At 42.6% G+C, this 21,466-nt stretch overlaps 1 long non-coding RNA gene across 1 annotated transcript; it reads left to right on the top strand.

Moving 5' to 3' along the window:
• Window positions 1–62: 62 nt before the first annotated feature.
• LOC147915855 (uncharacterized) lies at window positions 63–20,779 on the top strand. The gene is made up of 2 exons (XR_015553828.1): window positions 63–348; window positions 20,186–20,779. It is a non-coding gene; the product is annotated as an uncharacterized LOC147915855 (long non-coding RNA).
• The last annotated feature ends 687 nt before the right edge of the window (window positions 20,780–21,466 follow it).

Genomic DNA, 21,466 nt, shown 5'->3' with positions numbered 1-21,466 from the left:
CACTTCCCTGCTCTCGCTCCGCGCCTCCGCCTGCTGAAGCAGAAGAGTGGGCGGGCATGAAGAAAAGACGCTGCGCCGGCCGCGCGCGCGCACGGGCCGGGCGAGACTACAGCGCGTGCGCAGGTTCCGGAGCGCCACGCGCTCTCCTTTCCCCTGCAGCCCCTTCGGGAGGCACGCTTCGCACAGTCCCCTTCTTTGTGCGCGTGCGCCCCGGAGTCGCTTCCCTTCCCAGGCCCGGGTTCGCGTCCGCGTACTCGCGCCACTTCGCTTTCCCTCGTCCCGGGAGCTTCACGTGCGGCGGGCGAGGCGGCCGCGGAGGCAGGGCCCGGCTGCGGCGCCTGTGCGAGGGTGAGGGCTGGCGGGTTGCGGGAGGCCGCGACAGTTTTAACTGCTGGCGCAAACCCGTGAGGGACGTCTCTCGCCCCCGGGCGCCTGTCCGGAAGCCGGGAGCGTGGGCGCGCAGTCAGGGCTCCCGCCCAGAAGTTTTGGCGACGGGTTGGGGTGTCCCGGCGCGGAGAGCGCGGAGCCCGCGCTGGGGCTGTCTGGTGTCGGGCGTCTACGTGCTGCCTGCCCTGGCACCCAGCAGCCGCTCCCTCCCTGGTGGTGGCGGCCAAGGCCGGGCCTGTAGGATTCAGACTAAATGTGTCCTCACTCCTTAAATCATAACCTCTGCGGCGATAGGGAAGTGGGTAGGAGGAGGTGGTCCTTCTGTTCGCTCATTCAGCTTTGTTTACCATTTCTTTTTATCTGGGTCTTAGCCTTTCGGAGTCCTTAAAATTCCGGCGTAAGTGTCACCTCTCAAGCCTCCTTCTGAGCCCCTTACCTCAGTCACTCAGCTAGTCTGTTTTCTCTGTGTTGTTAGGTCGTTCCCCACTCCCCACACTCCCGCCCCACCTCCCCCCCACCTCCTGTGAACCGAAGGTGTGATGAATGAATGAAGGTGTATCAGGGAGTAACCGTTTTCCTTTAATCTTCAGGAACCGAGGGGATGGAGGAGGGACATGGGCAAGCAGTGGAGGCGTGTGGCATGAGCTAAGAGTGCTTATTAGGGAAACAGTAAGTGGTCCATTTTGGCATTACGTAGTGAAGAGGAACAAAGTCTGGAAAACTAGGGTGAGATTTTTAGTCAAGGGGTAGGCTTGGACTTCATACTGCCGGTTTTGGAGGAGCCACTGAAGATACTGAAGGGGCAAGTGACAGGATCAGACTCTTCTCTTGCGAGATTATCTACCAGGTGTGTGAAGAATTGGAGTGGGGAGAAGAATGGGAGAGCAGTTAGTACACTACCTATTTGTGCAAGAAGTAAGGAAACTCAGAACTAGTGGTGGCGTTAGAGCAGGGCTCTGCAAGCTTTTCTATAAGGGGCCAAACATTAACATTTTATGTGTTGTCTGTCATAATTACTCAACTCTGCCTTGTAGTGACAGACAATAGTTGGAGGAGCATGACTATGTTCCAATGACACTTTATTTAAGGACACTGAAATTTTAATTTAATTTTAGGTGTCACGAAATATTCTTTTGATTTTTTTCAAACACTTAAAAATGTAAAAACCATTTTTTTTGCTCTGGAGGTACAGAAGCAGCCTACAGGTCATAATTTGCTGACGCCTACTTTAGAGGTACTTTTCTTTTTTCCTTTTTTTTTGGTGAGGAAGATTGGCCCTGAGCTAACATCTATTGCCAATCTTCCTCTACTTTGTATATGGGACGCCACCACAGCATGGTTTGATGAGCAGTGTGTAGGTCCACACCCAGGGTCCAGGCTGCAAACCCTAGTCTGCTAAAGCTGAGTGCGGGAATTTAACTACTATGCCACCGGGCAGCCTTTAGAGGTACTTGCTTGAGGCAGAGTGAACAGAATTTAATTGGGGGTAAGTAAGTGACCATATAATCTATCCTCCTCCAATCTGGAATACTTTTGGAAGTGAAAGGGGCCGCTATTAATTACACTGGGACAATAAGAGTAAAATCGGATTATCCCAGGCAAATCTGAATGAGTGATCATCCTAGGGTCAACGGTTAGGAGAAGTCAAAATGCTTTAGGACTTCGTAACAGGAAATGGAGGTGCGAATGATGGAAACAGGGAGATTGGGAAGAAACTGGTTTTGGGGAGAAGACGGCTGTAGCGGTCCCAGGTGTCACAGTTGGGACAACATCAGCAGGCAGGAAGAAACCACCTCAGAGGCGTTATAGCAGGGCACTCCTTATATCTTATTGACTGGAACTGGGTCAGTAGCTATTCCCTAAAGCAGTAACTGACAAGGAGCATGGGATTGGTCAGTGTTTATCTGGCTTTTGGCAGTTCTTATGCAGGACTGTGACCTGCATTGCTGGGCATTTAGCATCTCTGGTCCCTTCCAGCTAAATGTCAGTAGCAAATCCCAGGCATTGTGACATCAAAGAAACAACCCTCTTTCCCTCCACCCCACACATACTTCCTAGAGAGATGATACTGGTTGAGAACCACTGGGTTAAACCAATCAGGATTTATCTTGGAGCTGAATTATGTGTGTGTAGGTTTCTTTTCCCTGATTGGTTTGGAGGCAAGAGAGGAATTGAGCAGTGTTGAAGCTCTGTTGTCAAGAAAGTGGGACGGGGAATGTTGGGTAGGTAGCCAACATTGTTTGCCATGGGAAGTAAAAAGTTAAACATTTTCTTTTATATCCTTGATAAAATAAATATCTCAGTTTCTCCACACTTGAAACCCTTCTTCTTTTTCTTTGAGTCTGCTGAGCTGGTCTAGGAGGGAATTCTTCCCCACTCCAGGTAACAGTCTTTCCCAGTAGGGTACTCCTGCTTTGAATACTGTGATAACTTACCTACTGGTGGCCTAGTATGTCTTTCCCTCCTTCTTTCCTACATGAAGGAACTAGTACTATGTACTGATTTTTTTTTTTTTTTCCTCAGACACCTATCTCCAGTGGTGCACAGATATTTAAAGGAGACAACTCAGAAATCTAATTGGCACTCAAAGGCCTCCATAAGTCCACAAACGGCTTCCTCACCTTCCCCTTCCGAAGCAAACCTAATCCACTTTATCTGTTAATCTTAACACATACCTTCTATTACAGTGATCTATGTTTCTCTTTACAACACCTAGTCCCATTCCCCCCAATTGCTAATTGTTCATTCCCTGCTCCAAGACTTTACTCATGTTATTTTCTCACTGAGAGTGCCCTTCTCTCTCCTTTCCAACCATCCAAATTCTGTTACCTTCCAATTCCTTCTCTAGTGCTGCCCCTGTGCCAGGCCTGTGACTACATCAGCCCACACTGATCTCTTTCTTCTTTGAATTTCTATGCGTTCCTTGCCTAAACCCCATTTTTGCCATTTATTTCATGCTCTTCTTGACTATTCTGTTCTTGAAACTCTCCTTTGGATTCTAAGATTTCTCCTTTTGCTTCTGCAGGTGTTCCTTTTCTGACTCCATTCCAGCCTGCTTTTCCTCTTATCCATCCTTACCTTGCCCAGAGGTCATCTACAGGCATCTGTCATTATCTATTTTCTTTTCTCCTCTCTTTTTTTTTTCCTTGACATACTGATTTACTTGTCATCTCTATGGAAGATGTACCTCTCTAGCCCTGACCTACCTCTGGGAGATATTAGTACTACCCACCGAATATTTCCATTTCTTTTCCCACACATATACTGAACTTGCATTTCCATACTCCTTTAAACTCAGCATGGCCACTGAAATGCAATTGGAAGTGATCTGTGTCACTTCCAAGCCAAAACTTTAAGAACCCTTGCACAATTTCTCATGCTCTCTTTCTGTTTGGTATGGTGATAGAATGTTTGATCTATTGCTGCACAACAAACCGCCTCAAATCTTGGTGACTTAAAATACTTTATTGGGCCGGCCCCGTGGTTTAGCGGTTAAGTGCGCACGCTCCGTTACTGGGCCCGGGTTCGGATCCCGGCCATGCACTGATGCACCGCTTCTCCGGCCATGCTGAGGCTGCGTCCCACATACAGCAACTAGAAGGATGTGCAACTATGACATACAACATCTACTGGGGCTTTGGGGGAAAAAAGGAGGAGGATTGGCAATAGATGTTAGCTCAGAGCCGGTCTTCCTCAGCAAAAAAAGAGGAGGATTAGCATGGATGTTAGCTCAGGGCTGATCTTCCTCACAAGAAAACAAAACAAAACAACATTTTATTATCTCTAATAGTTTTGTGGATTGAGTGGGCTTATGGGCAGTTGTCTAAGCTTGCTTGGGTCTCTCATTTGGTTCTAGTCAGGTATTGTCTGGGGCTAGAGTAATTTGGAGGCTGCACTGGGATGCTAGAATGGTTGAGCCTTTCTTCTTCCTGATATTATCCTAGGGCCTTGCTTCACATAGCTTCTTCAGCAGAGTAGCCTGACTTCTTACGTGGTGGCTCAAGACTCGCAAAAGTGCAAAAGCTGGGCCGGCCCCGTGGCTTAGTGGTTAAGTGTGCGCGCTCCACTGCTGGCGGCCCGGGTTCGGATCCCGGATGCGCACCGACACACCGCTTGTCCAGCCATACTGAGGCCGCATCCCACATACAGCAACTAGAAGGATGTGCAGCTATGACATACAACTATCTATTGGGGCTTTGGGGGGAAAAAAATAATAACATTAAAAAAAAAAAAACGAAAATTAAAAAAAAAGTGCAAAAGCTTCCAGGTCTTTCTAAGTCTTAGGCCCAGAAATAAGACATTCTATTTGTTAAAGCAGTCACAGAGCCAGCTCAGTTTCCAGGGGAAGCGAAATAAACTCCACCTCTTGATGGGGACTGGGGAGAAAAGTGACAAAAATTTGTGACCTTCTTTAATATACCATCCCAACAATGTTTCAAATGGTGGCTGCTTCCATCAGCCAGGGTCCTAGAGTCAGGACAAAGTGGAAAAGAGCCCCCAGCTAACACACATGGTTGTATGAATGAGCACTACATCTCTGCTGTTCTAAGTCGCTGAGATATTTGGGGTTATTTGGTAGCAAACAAAACCTGATCTATACGAATACAAAAATTGGTACCAGAAGTAGGGCACTGCTGTAACAAAAACCTAAAATATGTAGCATTGACGTGTGAATATGTTACAAATGTTAAGGGTTGTTTGTTAGGCAGCGTTCAGTTCTGATTCACTTATGAATCTCCCAGCAAACCTAGCTCAGAAATTTCAGCCCAATAAATATTTCTTAAATAAGTGAGACTGTTTCTTGTAATTCTGTTCCTTTTCTCTATTTTAGGGGAAAACACTTCTTTCCCACATCAGATGTTTCTTGAAGTATGGAGGGGGTGCCACTAACATAACACTCGATACTGTATTCCAGTGCTACTAGCAAGTTTCCTGATGTGTAATTTTGGCATGTGCAGCCCACCTTCTCCTCTTTCTCATGAGAGCCAGGCCACCCACAAAGCGTGCTTTCTGCTCTGCTGCTTCATACCACAAATTTCACAGGGCCCTGCCCCTGCCAAGGGAGGCCTGGGGTAAGCTTACAGCATAGGCCCTCTGCGGGAAGGGGAGCTTCAGTTTTGGGAGCTAAGTTCACTGCCAGGGAGTGACAAAATCTGTGCTTTGAACCTTAATTCACAGGAGCAACAGAGCTCAATGTTAGACATTAATAATTTTGGACTTTAACACAAAGTTGTAACTGATTATTTTGGGCTAAAATTGAGAAGAATAAGATAATTTAATTTTTGAACTTTCATTTCTCCCTGCAAAATTCATATTGGGAGGGAGTCGTAATCAAACTGAGGCCATCTTTTTGGCTCTTAATTTTTAGAGTATTTTTTTGTTATCATTTGATCTTTTTGTAGAATTTCTGGTAACGTTGAACAATGTTGCAGGACATAATTTGAGATGGAAATAGAACAGGTTGTAAATTGTAACCTTGGGTACAGAATAGCATTGGAGCTAATTTAATTGATGTGTTGTTCTGACCCATTCAGGGCATTCTGAAAACAAAATCTGTTACTTTACCAGTGGCCCCAGGAGATCCCACACAAGAGGTGGAATCAGTATTGGAGAAGCGGCCTTACGAAGATGAGAGGGGGGCTACCCTAACTGACTTCTTACCCAAGGGCACTAACCTTATCCCAAGTTGATCTCAGTGGGTAAACTGAAAGGGTTAAGGAAATACATTTTTGCTGACGTACTCCCCAAAATAATTTTTAAATTGACATGTAAAATTTTTTTGTTCTGAGTTTAGTTGCAAAAAATTAATTTCTGTATGCAATATAAATATGAATATTTTAAAATAAAAAGGGTAATGTCAGTTAAAAATGAGTTTAATGAAATTAAATCTCATAAAAATTGAATACTTATCCATTTTTACAGAAATTTTACATTATTCTTTTTCTTTTTGTATTTTCATTCTAGTTTCCCATAGAAGTTTTAAAAATATATTTTATGCTCAAATGTATATTGCTCATCCTATCATTCTTTTCTGCAATAAAAACTTGTTTATAATTTAAAAATTTTCTATGACCAGAAAGTTCTCAGTGTCAAAAATTTCTTTTGGATTGAGTTATTATTACAATTATTAGTACATAACTGATCATGACTACATTACAAATTTTTACAAATAATCACTAAAATTAAGAACTAAAATTTCATTAGAAATATGTCTCTTAATGAAATGAATGGAGCTCCTGCTCTCCAATTAGTTCATGAATCTGTAGGTGAATGTAATTTTTTGCTAGGAGACAGAATAGGAAAATGTTTTGGGCGACTATTAGGTGCAGGGCTTACAAAAGGTGAATAAATGATTATCATTAAATGCATTATTTACAATATCTAAATCTAAGTTTATTGCATAAAAGATAGTGGTGAATAATATGGTGAGAAATGGTTAACAAGTGACAAGGAGCAGAAGTGTTTGGGTAAAAAAAGGAATATAGGTTTACCCTATTTAATAAACTTCAGGTGAAAATTAATAAAAATATTTTCTCCTATGAGTCTGAATAATTGTTCAAGTAAAAACAAAACATTAATTTATCTTGATCCATATTCTGTTTACATGTAACATTGATCTGTTGGAAGGAAATTGGGAATTTTTTAACGTCCTTTTTCTTGAAACCATCTGAAATATGCAACTGAGACACAGGAGAATGAGATTTTACGCCAAGTTCTTTCTCATTACTGAGTAGGTGTGCTTTGTAGCTGACTGCTATTTCCCAGAATGTTTTCCACAAACCTTCCATGTTTGAATTCTAAGATCGATATATGGAGCATGAAACCTTGCTTTGAGTTTGTTACTCAGATGAACTAGGGTACAACCTCCTTCAGTATTTCTTTTTGCTATCTCAGTCGTATTCTTTGACATCATCAGGGAATGGAAGAGGAAACAACATCAGACAAAAATGATGATGACTCCTGCCACCCCGCTCTATACTATATTTGAACTCAGAGCACCCAACGCAGACCAAAATACCCAATTTCTAGCACCGTGCTTTTCTCTTAACAAAAATATGTATAAGATAAGGAAAACTGGGAAATCCTCCTGGAGGCTTATCACGCCATGGTTAAATTAAATATTGACATCAATATTTAGAATTATTCCTTCGTATGGTGCCTTAGAGCCTTTTTGTACATGGGAGCAATTTGCCATAGTAAGATCCAGGATGGGTAAGAGGAAGCCTGTCTTTTATAAATGATAAAAGAACAATTTTTAAAGGGAGTTGGAGAAATAGAATTGTAACATCTCAACCTCAGTTATATTTCAGGCAGCTCAATTTTAGGAAAGAGTAGGTGAAAGTTGAATAAATGGAATTGATTTCCCTAAAATTATCTGTGCCCGTGTTCTCCTTAGAATCCCAGGGTAGACTTACTCCAGTTTGAAGGCTACTAGGTTAAAAGAATAAAATTAGGTGGGGAATGTGGTATCATTGCAGGGGTTTCTATTAACACTCCTAGCCTCTTGGGCCATGCCTTCCTCTTCCCCATCTAGTAAGATGCTGGATGGTGAGAAACTGGGTGAGAAAACTCAGCCCCTTGGCCAGTCTGCTCTTGGAGCCAGGCTGCTATCAGGAATCACGCCTTCTGGCCTGCTCCTTCATGCCGCACATTTTACAGGGACAGTTCTTGGAAGTGGGTGGAGAGGAGAGTCTCCATTGTCCTGCTCTGCCAGTCAGCGACTCAGTGGCAAGTCTGCCTAGTTCCAGGGTTCAGTGTTGGGAGGCCCGCTGGTGATACCTCGTCTCCAGCCTCAGCTTTATCAGTAAGAGTGATAGTTCTCAGCTGTCTACACTCTTGCCTATTTTTCAGTTGATTCACAACTTGGTAGGAAGAGGGATATGGTTTACTGGGTCCCCTAGACCCTAAACACTCTTAATCCTTAACAGTGCTGTGCATATTAACACAATAAATATGGTGAATTTTCCCAAGTTCTTCTAGCCATGAAATTATATTCAATCCTACCTCCTTTTTTCCCCTAATAATATTTTGTATATATTTCTTAGATTTGTGCATAGTAATAAGTCTAGTTTGTTTTCAAATGTTATTTTCCAAGGGAGTATCACTGGGAAATATTTATAAAACATCAGAAGGGTTAAGTTCAGGAGAAAGAGAATTGTTCTATAGCCTTCAACAGTTAGTTCTTCAAGACACACTATCTCCAGAGTTTCACAGAAGGTAAACGGATACATTAAAGGGTTGACTAAGAAATCAGGCTTGCTGTTCTGTTTTTTCCTGTGCTATAAGTCACCTGGCCTTCTAAGCCTTGGTTTTAACATTCATAAAACAATGATATAAAATATGGCCATCATATGAGAAAATAAGATCATAAAGCAAAATAAGGAAGTGATAACTATAATAGAAGCTCTGGGCCTATAGATCTTATTTTTACATGTTGATTAGCTGTCCCTCTGCTACCTGCTGGTAGAATGTGATTCCACAATGATAGGGCTCATCTGTCTTGTTCCCCGCTATACCCTCAAAGCTTAGAATGAAGGTTGCCTTTTGGCGGGGGTTGTTAAATATTTGCTAAATGAGTGAATGAATCAAGGTCCAGATGTAGCCAAGAAAGGCCTCCCAAGGGGCCTTTACTGTAGTAATTTGACATAGTTCAGAGTTGTGGCTCTTTATTTTGAATGCTCAAGCATCTGCTTTTGCCAGCGCATGGAGGTTTTTTCTTCCAGGACAGACTTACATTAACCAAGATACGAGATTGACATGTAAAATCCCTATGCCAATTTATTGGTTTTCAGTGAGCAGTATAACTGTCACGTGGATCCAGACTTGCACTGATATGATCTGTTGTGGATTTTCTGCCTATGGACTGACATATGTAGGACAGGGAATTGAATCAGAAACTTTGGGAAAACATGGAATACAAGAAAGGGGAATTAGTTAGATGGCTTGTATAGTTAAAGACATTTATTTATTTAACAAATATTTATAGATCTCAGACTATGTTTTGTGTTCTGTGCCAGGTAATGAAGAGTCAACAAGGAATAATATCAAACACCTGCCCTTATGGATTTGCAGTCTAGTTGGGGAGGCAGGCAGTAAACTGACAATACAAATTAATGTCAAAAGTAGTCTTTTTAGGGGCCGGCCCGGTGGCGCAAGCAGCTAAGTGTGTGCACTCCTCTGTGGTGACCCGGGGTTCGCCGGTTTGGATCCCGGACGCGCACCGACACACTGCTTGGCAAGCCATGCAAGCCATGCTGTGGCAGCGTCCCCTATAAAGTGGAGGAAGATGGGCACGGATATTAGCCCAGGGCCAGTCTTCCTTGGCAAAAAAAGAGGAGGATTGGCAGATGTTAGCACAGGTCTGATCTCCTCACCAAAAAAAAAAAAAAAAAAGTAGTCTTTTTAGGCTAATGCCAGGGTGATATGGGAGGACCTGATGAAACTGAGCCTTGGGGGATAGAGGTGAGCCTCCCAGGAGATGCAGTGTTTTAGCTGAGCTCTGAGGAGTTAGCCAGGCAGAACAAGGAAAGGTATGGGGGAAGGGCACTGCTGGTAGAAGCTGCAACCCGAGCAAAGGTCTAGAAGCTGCAACCCGAGCAAAGGTCTAGAAGCTGGAGAGAGCAGAGCTTTCTGAGAACTAGGAGTAGTTCACTGTGGCTGTAGTGAAGAGTTTGAGGTTGGGGCAGGGTGGGTCAGAAGGCTGGCTCATGGACTGAGGTTTGGACTTTATCCCTATAAAAAGTGAAAGGGAGCCATTGAAACTTTTTATTTTGGTGGAGAGGCAGAGTTCATCTTTCAGATTGCCAGTGTACAGCCAATGCTTTGCATTCCTTTTTTCCAAAGAATTTTCTACCAACATCTGGATAAACTCAACACTCCTTTTCCTTGAACACACCACCCTTCCTTTACCCACCCCCAGCCTCATACCTGCTGCTCTCCATTGCGCCTGCCGGCCTTCTCAGTTTCCAGAGTCACTCCCCAATCTTTAATTATGCTTTTGTATCCCCCACTCCTTCTTCCTCACTCACCCCACGTCCAAAAAATGTTATTGAATTATTCTTCCAAACTACAAAAGCAATATATATTCTTTGCAACAAGTCAGACAACACAGAGATGTGCAAAAAAAAAGTATAACTTTCTCTTTTCCTCTCACCAACACACATATATACACAGTATGCTTTAAAATATATATATTTTTGACTAAAATAGGTTTATGCTGCGCAATTTCCCTTCCTTACCACCCCCAAACAGAATATCACGGGTGTCATTCCAGTACCTGCTGGATGCCAGGCCCTATGCTTTATCTCATTTACCCCTCAACTCCCATATAAGGTAGGTACTATTATCCCAGCGGGTAGACGAGGAACTGAGGTTTGATTAATTTGCCCAAGTTCACAAAGCTAGTGATCATGGGAGCAGCAATTTGAACTTGGGCAATGTGGCTCTTGAGTCCATAGTGCTAGCCACTGCCTTTTACTATCTCACAGATAATGCTATTTTTCGTTCTTTTTAATAACTGCACTATATTTAGATGGATGTCTAGAATTTATTCAGTCATTCCCCTATTGATGAATGTTGAGGTTTATTTTTTTGCCACTACTTAAAAATGCCTCAATATGTTATTCTCCAAAGTTGCATTTGAGGTCAGAGGGCATACTTATTTTTATTATACATGGCCAAATTATGTTCCAAGGATTATGTAACATATCTTACACTGTCCCCAAGAAATGTGGGACAGTATCTGTTTCCTTATACCCTTGCTAGTCCCGATGATATTGATAATTTTAGGTTTTGAGGGTTTTTTTTTTGGCACTGTGGTTGGTAAAAACAGTGTACCTTTGTTTTAATTTGCATATTTCCTGACTATAGGTGAGGTTGAGAATTTTTCTGTATGTTTTTGAGATATTTGCATTTCCTGTTCCATGATTTGTCTGTTTATTTCCTCTCCTGTCTATTTTTTCTGTTGGGTTGTTGTCTTTGATCATTTTTGTGGCGGGCATATTTATAGTAGTAATAATATTAACCTTTTTTCTGACATGTGTTCAAATATTTTCTCCTCTTCTATTTTCATTGACCTCTTGATTTTTTAAAGGCATCCTTTACCTTATAGAAATGTTAATTTTTACCTGGTCAAATCTGTTGGTCTTTCCCTTCATAGCTTTGGGCTTTGTGAAATTGACAGGTGTCAGGCATCTCTCTTCACTGAGGATTGGGACAGGTGGCCAAGACTTTCCTTGGAGGTGCTTGAAGGGCTTTGATAACTTCTGTCTCAGGCTCTTCTACCTTTGCTGCTACCTCCTAGTCTTCTGGGGGATCTGTTCTTTCTTGGTCTTTGTTATTACATTCAAGCAAAGCCTTTCTGGCCTGGGAGTCATTTGTCACTTTTAAAAGTGTGTTTGCATGCCTTTGCTCTGATTCACCATGTGCTAATTTTCTGTTTCTCCTGGTTTTAAGAAGCAATCACCATGGGGTCTTCTATTTTATGTTTTGAGTTTTGGGCCTTCTTCAGCCTCTGAGGTCTTAAGATTTTTAGAGGCGGTTTAGAGGGAAGACACGCCCTAGGTACAGTACCTGTGGATGGTGAAAATAAATTGGTAATGAGGAGTTTGTGGGTTTGAGAGTGAGTTTGACTCTGTCTTTCATTACAGCTGTGTAATCCTGCAGGTTATTATAAGCCTCAGGGCCCTTTTCCATAAAATGGAAGTGATAATAATACTGCTCTGAGGCCACTTTTTGACAGTGCAGAAGAGAACTCTAACAGTTAATTTAGATGTTTCTTCCTTTTTGGTCCCATTTTAAGAATATTTTAACAAGGTCAGGTCTTCACAAATTACCTTGATACCACTTTTGGCAAAACACTCTTTTCATTCACTGTCAGCCCATAAAAGAAGGATAAAATTTCTTGGCCTTAAAGACTGGAATCCTTTACAGAGTATCTAGAATGAGCTGCCCATATTTCATTATTAAAAAGAGAAACATTTAAACTGTTAGTGGAAATTAAATTTGAGGCCATTTTATACAAACTGTGTCTCAGGACCAAGGATCCAAGATAGAGCATGTGTGTGTGTGGGGCGGATACTAGGGAGAAGAGCCTAGCCTGCGTTTTGGTGGATTTCAAAATGTGCATAGAATTTGTTCCAAGTCTTCATTAGTGGGGTCCTAGAAAAGAAAGTTAGAAGGGATCTAAAGTTATCACCCAGGCCTGTCCCCTGCCCTCAAGATGGTAATTTGCCCAATAAAAATAATAAATAATATAACCAGTTAGTGAAGGCAGTTTGTCAAATTGCTAAATTGATAGTTTTCCTGGATGGTAACTAATTTTAGGGAATTTGGGGCTAAGTACTGGGGCTGAGAAGCTAAATAGGAGAAGTGGGTCTCAGGAGGACTTATACATGACCCTATATAATGATCTGCTTCATTATTTGTTTCCCACCTCCGCATCTGAGGCAGCATAGACCTGCTCTTAGATCTGGATCCGATAGACAAAGGGAAAGAGGACTAAACCAGCTCCTTGCTTAAAAGTCTTGCTGTCCTTCAAGTCCTTGAAGGGTTCAGACTTCAGGAATTCAAATCAACTAACAATTTGAATGCTATATATAAGACACTGTGTAGGATGGTGAGTGTGTGTGTATGAGAGAGACAGAGAGAGATGGGGGTGGGGACAGGAGGAAGGGGATGTGGAAGTAAGGCAGGGTTCTTGCCTTCAAGCAGAGGTTACTAACTCAAATGCCTAGGAGGCCTGGCACATGAAGTTAGTCAAGTGGCTTTGCACTTGTAAGAAAAACACCAGAGTAAGCATGATAAATGACAACAGATACTTGTGTCACTGACAATAGGAAGTGGTGGGGGCTATGGCAAACTAGAGAGTGCATCCCTATTTCATAAGAGCAACCCATGCAATGATCTACCACAGTGGTTCTCAAAGTATGGTCCTTGGACCAGCAGCATCAGAATCACCTGGAAACTTGTTAGAAATGCAGATTTTCAGCTCCATCCCAGACCTACTGAATCGGAAACTCTGAGGGTGGGGTCCTGTAGTCTGTGTGTGTGTGTGTGTGTGTGTGTGTGTGTGTGTGTGTGTTTTCCTGAGGAAGATTCACCCTGAGCTAATATCTGTTGCCAATCTTCCTCTTTTTGCCTGAGGAAGAGTCTCCCTGAGCTAACATCTGTGCCAATCTTCCTCTATTTTAGTTTTTTTGGTGAGGAATATTGGCTCTGAGCTAACATCTGTTGCCAATCCTCCTCTTTTTGCTGAGGAAGATTAGCCCTGAGGTAACATCTGTGCACATCTTCCTCTATTTTGTATGTGGGATGTCGCCACACATGGCTTGATGAGAGGCATGTAAGTCTGCACCTGGAATTCGAACCAGCAAAGCCTGGGCAGCCAAAGTGGAGCACGTGAACTTAACCACTACATCACAGGGCCGGCCCCCTTCCTCTATTTTTTATGTGGATCGCTTCCACAGCATGGCTGCTGACAAGTGGTGTGGGTCCATGCCAGCAAACCGAACCTGGGCTGCCAAAGTGGAGCATGGCAAACTTAACCACTAGGCCACAGGGCTGGCCCCTGTAGTCTGTGTTTTAACAGCCTTTTCCATGATTCTGATGTTCTCTAAAGTTGGAGTGTTTCCTTGTGGGAATTTGGACCCAGTGTTGCTAGATCTTTTGATTTTTCAAGGGAAACTAGAAAACTAAATTTTTATGGAAATCTACTGATTTTTAAATATTAAAAACTGTAGAGAATATATGTAATTTTTTGAGACAGGGAGGGGGAAGAGGTATCCTGTGTAGGCCAAACTGTAAGCCAAAGAAAGCACATCTATGGGCCATGTGGTCTCCAGGCCTCTAGTTTCAACTTATAATAATCAAATATCTTGTTGACAATAGAGTAATCAAAAATACTGTTGGAGTAGAGGAGTGACTCTCAGTGTGTGTCTGGCGGGGTGAGGGACGACAGCGGGTCTTAGACTCTGGCAAGAGGGGCCTTTAAAAGCTGCATAGATTCTGATACTTTCCCAGCCCAAGTGATTCCCCGCTTCCCTCTGTGGTGAAAGTTACAGCATTGTAAACCACTGTTCCTCTTGTAAGTCCAGAGCTTCCCTCAGATATGCAACAGAGGAGAAAAGAAGACTGTGTCAGGGGCCGGCCTGCTGGCGTAGTGGTTAAGTGCGCGCGCTCTGCTGTTGGCAGCCCGGGTTCAGATCCCGGGCGCGCACCGACTCACTGCTTGTCAGGCCATGCTGTGGCGGCCCCCCATATAAAGTGGAGGAGGATCGGCCCGGATATTAGCTCAGGGCCAGTCTTCCTCAGCCAAAGAGGAGGATTGGCATGGATGTTAGCTCAGGGCTGATCTTCCTCACACACACAAAAAAGAAGCCCGTGTCATAAGTCTAGAGCCCTGTAAATAAAGTGCTGTATAAACTGCTTTCACATCTGTCCTTTCATCAGATACTTACAACCTTGTGCAACTGGTATAACAGGTATTGTCTGCATATAGAGCTGCCAGAATAGGCTGAGTGAGGTTAAGTGATTTGCCTAAGATCACACAGCTTGTAAAGGGTAAACATGAGACTAGATGCCTAATTCTATAATTTCTAAACTAGAGTTTTTCTCCCATATGTAATTTTATGTATTTATATATATTTGTTTATCTATACCACCACTAATTCTTGAAAGGATCTGATGTGGCTCACCTCACTATGACTGGTGACTGGTTTTTGCCATGTCCTATGACCAAGCCCCAGCCGGTCCTCTCCCTGGCTTGGTGTGCTGCCTGGGACCCCAGATCTTCTTCCTTTTGCTGGTTCCTGGTTTGGAATCCCCCAAACTGGTTGCCCCTCTTGGGACCCTTCTCCATTACCAGTTCTGCTCCTGGGCTCTGTCTATTCATGGGGTTCCAGGTGTCCCCGTTTTGGCCTGTCTTGCCACCCACTAAGCCTCATGGGGACTCTCTGAGTCTAGAGCTTTCCCCAGTATAGGTGATATGTGACCTGGATGTCAGTTGTCTGGAACTGGCCTGAGAACCCTGACTCATTTTACATAGGCTGCTGAATAGCTGCCAAAACAGTGGCTTTCTGACACATGGCAAATTTGGATGATCGACATTGTACATTATCAGGGGAGCTAGAATTTAGGATTCTTCAAGTATTCTCCCTAGTCTAGTTTAAAGTGCAGCAGTCGTGTGTCTGGATAGCACTACCAGAAGAATTTTACTAGTTTGAAATCTCCTGAGTTCATTAAATACTACTTTGAGGAATTCTGGAGTATGGAGGGTTTGGGTGGACATTGTAGCTGTCTTCGACACAGTCTTTTGAAGGAGTCCTTCCTTTCATGTCTGGAAACTTGCCAGGAAAGGATGGTGGGGAGAGCTGGTTGTTGCTGGGTATCCAGGTACTTACAGCAGGGCTCTGCATGTAAAGTATGTAAAAAGCTGTGTGGTCTTCTCTTTCCTCATCTTCACTCCAAACCATCACGGTGACTGTCTCTGTGTGTGTTGTGTGTGTGTGTGAGAGAGAGAGTGAGCGAGACAGAGACAGAGAGACAGACATGCAGAGACCCAGAGTGAGAGACAGAGACAGAGAGACAAAGGGAGAGAGAGACAGAGAGAAAGAAAGAGAGGTAGCTACTTAGTGACTAAGAACACACTAGAGTGCAGAAATGGCTTGGTACAGCCCCGCTCTTGATATTTGTAAGAGGAAATGGAGAAGGTGCCTTTTGCCAGGACCTTGCTTTGCCCAGGGTTGGCTTCGATTACAGTTTTTTATCGGGAATGGCAGATCACCAGTGGGAAGGGTGTGTTTCAGCCTTATCTTGGATGCTTCTTTACTTAATTCAGAAACTGCACAACAGTTCTGTATGTAGCTTGTACCATTTCCTTTGCATGTAATGAAAGTTTTATTTAAAGTCCTCATAACCGTTTTTGCTGTTTTTCTACAGTGAGAATAATCTAATGAGAATTGTAAACACTTTTTGGGCCATTTTTACTTGACAAAACAGTTCTTCTGAGCCAGACCTCTGTTTCTCTCTGAAACATCTAGGGGCAGGAGAACCAGAGTTTTGTAGCAGGAATGTGAATTCTCGCACATTGTCATGTACTGCTCGAGGCCTTTTTCAGCTTAATAATAAATACTTTAAAAGCAGAAAGGGTCTTATCAATATGTTGGCCTCCAATTTCTTTCAACAGAAATATAGAGTGCAAAGTATTTCTCAGATTATTTGAAAAATTTAGGAAGATATTTTAAAGAGAATGTCATTTCTCTGTCTATTTCAACACAGAGGTGTTGAGTAGCAAGTGAAGGCTGAAGGTAGCCTGGAATAATAACAGATAATTTATACTGCTATGTGCCAGACCTGTATGTATGTATGTGTATATATATAGAGAGAGGCACACACACAATCACTTAATCCTCATGATAATGTATGGGTCAGGTACTATTATTGTCACCATTTTACACATGAGGAAACTGAGGCGTAATGAGGTTACACAGCTCTCCCGGGTCAGCTAGAACCTGACCATTTGCATCCAGGCAGTCTTTACTATATGGACTCACCTGGCATGTTATTGCAGGACTCAATTGAGGATCAAGGTTCTCCAATGCTGGCACCTGTGCCAAAGTTGGCCCACAGGCTGCTTCTGTTGTGTGGGATGTGGGTACTGTCACTCAGCACTCCCCCTAGACTGCAACAGCTGACATTTATTGAGCACATCCTATGTGCCGGGTAATGTGGAAAGTGCTTTACGCACGTTATCTCACCAAATCCTCCCAACAAGCTTATGTAGTAGGGGCTGTTTCAGCTCCATTTTACATATGAGGAAACTGAGACCTAGAGAGGTAAAGTCACTTGTTTAAGATCAACAGCTGGTAGGTGCAAGGCCAAGATTTACCATTATGCTCTCCTCCTCTCCTGGTCAGGAGCTGGGCTCCTAACTTCTTTGTGCTCCTAGTGAGGTCTCTGCTAGCACACAGTCTGTATGTCATGACTGTTTTGCTAGGAACTTCGAGAAGTGAAAGGTTGAGTACTTTCGGAAAGAGAAAGCCTAGATTAACAGGGAATCTGGAAGAGGTGGTGACAGGAACTCTTCTCTTCAGTGGGATCTGAGCAAGCATGTTATAGTGTGTTCCTGTAGGAGGAACAGCCACTGTGGGGAAGGAGAGCATTGACTGTGAAAATGGGAGCTCTCAAAATATTCATTATGGTTGGTTACATTTTGGCCTTCATCCTTAATCAACAATTAGCATTTGGTTCTACTTTATTTAATATATAGTGTATATTTCCCTTTTATTCGTTCATTTGGCCTCTGTTAATGCTTTAAATGTTACAGCTGCCTACTATAGCCAAAAAGCTCTAGCAGAATTACATACTTTAAAATAGAATCAAGTCATCTATATCAACTATCAATACTATATTGTAAAAAAGAATAATTATAGTAATACTAATTATATCAAATGAAAGTATATTATATATAATATTATATTCTACATGAGAATAGTAAATGGTTGATTCTGGCATCTTCCCTAGATATCTCTTATTTCAACATCCCGTAAACTCTTACTCTCTGTCAGTCTCCCTGGCAGGTGCTGGGACTATAAAGATAAATACACCATGGACCTTGTCTTCAAGGAATTTGTATCCCCTATTGAGAGATAAAGAGCTCTGAAAATGCAAAGAGTGGGGTGCAATCCAGAGCAGAGGGGGTGGGGTGGAGATGCTGGCCAGGAAGTTCTCTTGGAGGAGATGATCCCAGAACACTTATCACATTGATGGGGAAGGGTTGGTAGCTGAGCAAATAGGGTCTGAAGTCAGGGGGATTCAGATCCTGGCTCTGCCACTTACTAGCTCTGTGACCTTGGGCCTTGATCTGATTTCTGTAGGCCTTTGTTTCCTTAAGTGTGAAATACTCTCAAGTTCACAGGTATTTCCGGGAATTGGATGAGGTGAAGCACTTGGAATACTTACACAGGTGGACTTAGAACAACGTAAGCACTCAACACAAGGGAGCTGTTATTTCATAATATATAACAAATGAAAACATTCTACATCATTAAGTAGAGCAGACTTCAAGTTCACAGACTTTTCATAGATTTTGCTTATCTCCTCAAATATTAACCACTTATCTAGTCTTTCTAAAATTCTTCCACGATGCCTCTATTTCTGAAATTGCTGCTTACAGTGCTAAGGCAACCACAGGGAAATACAACCAGAGGAGATGATATTTGGGCTAAGGTGTCATGATGTCATGGAAGAAGCTTATCCCTCGATGTCAAGAAGTCGCATTTAAAACTGAAGTGTGTATTCTGGATGAGTTTGGAAAAATCTGACTGACTCTTGGGTACGAGTGAATACTAGAATTAAAATAGATTTTGTTCTTTTCTTTTTTTCATTAGATGTAAAGGTAAAACCCAGTCATCCTCAGAATAAAGGGAAAATCAAACTTCAAACCAAAGTATAAAAAGAAATTTCTAATTGATTCCAACTTAATTTTTTTTAGTGAAAATATTAATCAAAAAAGTCGTCATCTAGGATCCCTGCCATCACTTGGACAGTCAAGTAAAAAAAAAAAAAGAGCCATCTTGGATTTTAGTACAAATTTCAAACATCATATTTTTAAACTCTGGGAGAGGTGTGTAAGTTCAGTTTTTCCCATTGGCCGGGACTTGAGCACCTGTCTTTCTTTTGCACAGTTATATCTCCACTAACAAATGCTGTAGAAGCAAAGATCCTTTAGTCAGCTGTGGTCAAACAAGAAAATCCTCACAAGGCATGCCAGACAGGACTGTGTGAGCTCAGCCAAGCCTGAGAGGATAGCCTTATCAAGGACCTTCAAGCAGCAGCATCTGTCTGTCTGTCTGCACACAGCTGCAGAGCAGGAAGGCTGTAGTTCTCACGGTTTCTCTTTGCGGTCTGTGTCTTTTCTTTTCTCTGCCGGTTCCCTCATCTGGGCCTCATGATTCTCCCCACCATCACAAGGCTGGTCTCGAGCCCCTTCCTCTGATATCAGTTGTTTCCCCTCATTCTTGGGCCCCCAGACTCTCCTTTCCGGAGCCTGGGATCCTCTTTGTCATAATTCTCCCTGTTTCACCTTTAGGCACTTGCTCCTCCTTCTCCTTCCATCAAAACATGGAAGAATCACGAGGTCCAGATGGGATGTTCCAACTGTATGTTTCTGCCAGACAGCCCTGCTATCTTTGGGAGAAGCGCTGCTCTCCTGGGAGTAACCACAGTGCACTTTCCGGAGGCTCAGGCGCCCCAGCCTCAGGCAGTGAAGATGGTGGCAAAGACCCCGGCCCCCGTACACAGTGAATTCCCATGCAGCAGGTCCTGTCCACTCCTCTCTCTTCTGTCCTCACCCCTCGACTTCAACCTCTTCCTTCTGTCTGCCTCAGAGACTTCTGTTGCACATTTTATGTTTTTCAGAATGTCCAGTGCTATTTTCACAAACATTTAATTCTGTTTTCAGACTGTAAAAAATACTTTTTCTCAAACTGGGATATGACTCTCAATGCCTCATATTATTTCTATGCCTGAAAATGAAGTTTATGACAAAGAAATATGTTGATGGAATATAATATCTTCATTAACAGAAGCAATTAGTAAACTGACTGAATTGTCAGTAAAGAATAATTTGCTTTTTGACAAAATAGTGATGGATGAATAGCAAGTAATGCATCAACAATTGTTAATTTCTTATCACATCCGTATTAAAATAACAATAAAAGAAATAAATATAGAAGAACTTCACATATAATCCTATCATTCCATATAATTACTGTTTTTATCTTCCTGTGTTCTCTTCCAGGCATAGGCCATGTTTTTGTGAAGCAGCTGGATGGAGTTCCTAATGCACTTCTGTGGTAGAGGAATTCTTGTGAAAAGTTGTATTCCATTTGAGGATTGTACTTCATACTAGCCCTTAGTAGTACCCACATTTTGACTTGCTGCATTATCCAGCTTTAGTCTATTATCTCAGCACCCTAGCTGCACCATTGTAGTATTGAGATTTTTGATGGTGGTGGTGGGCCTATGACTTTACCACCAGCACGTTGAAGAATAGCTGTACGACACTAGATTTTCATTGTATGTAGTGAGTTTGTGGGTTTAATAGGCCTTTACAAATAAGAGCTGAATTCCCTCTTTATCTTGGATTACTGTGTCCTGTTGACATCATGGAACGTTCTCAGCTCAAGATAGGCAATGGATGGGCCTGAAGTAATAATCTACCTTGTCCTCCAAAAGGGACAACTATGCCTATTCCCAAACTCAGGGAGGAAACAACTCCCTCTGGCCTCTCCCTCTTCCTAGTTTTCTTTTTGAAATTGTAGATTTCTTATCTTGGTGTTTACAAAACTTGCCTGATTATAAAAATTGTCTGAAGTGCTGGTGAAAAACACAATTTCCTGGGCCCTTTCCAGACCTGTTGAATCAGAAATCTGAGGGATAGCTTGGTTTAAACGGGCGCTCCAGTAATTTTTACAGTCCAGGCAGATTTGGGAAGCAGTAGTTTCTTTGAAGCCAAGTCATAGCTGCTGGCTCACACATTTGCTTCGCCCACTTTTGAAGAGAGGTGGCCAGCGATTCCATCCCCAGGAAACCAACAGCTGTTCAGCTCCTGGCCTTATTCCACTCCAAATACAGCTGTGGCCAGGGCTGTATGAAATGCAGCACAGGACAGCAAGCCAATGTAGGAAGAAGATCTTCCCCACTCAACATCATCATGTGGAAGACTACCACAGCCTTCACTTTGCCTCAGTGAAGAGGGACACATATACAGATGGGGTTATTTTCCCTGTGTCACTTGCAATTATGGAATTCTGTTCCTCACTGAAATTATAATTATGTACATCATGGGGTTTGTGTGTATGCATTTAGAATTTTTCTTTATGCTTTTTTCATGTGGTTATTGGGTTATTTTAAATTCAGTTTAGGCACTGAAAAATTACTCCCTCATTAATCCTAGTGGTATTAATTTGAAAGATACGCAGAGTTTATGCAACTCTAGGTCATTGCCCAGATCTGGAGTAGTATTCCCTGAAGTAGGCTGGTCCCAAAGTTGGGAAATAATGGCTTATTTAGGATTAAC

The sequence above is a fragment of the Ceratotherium simum genome, chromosome 12 (assembly GCF_057802395.1).
Source record: "Ceratotherium simum simum isolate JZ-2026a chromosome 12, ASM5780239v1, whole genome shotgun sequence".
Lineage (NCBI taxonomy): Eukaryota > Metazoa > Chordata > Mammalia > Perissodactyla > Rhinocerotidae > Ceratotherium > Ceratotherium simum.
Note: the sequence above shows the minus strand (reverse complement) of the source record. Positions and strands in the feature narration are given on the sequence as shown.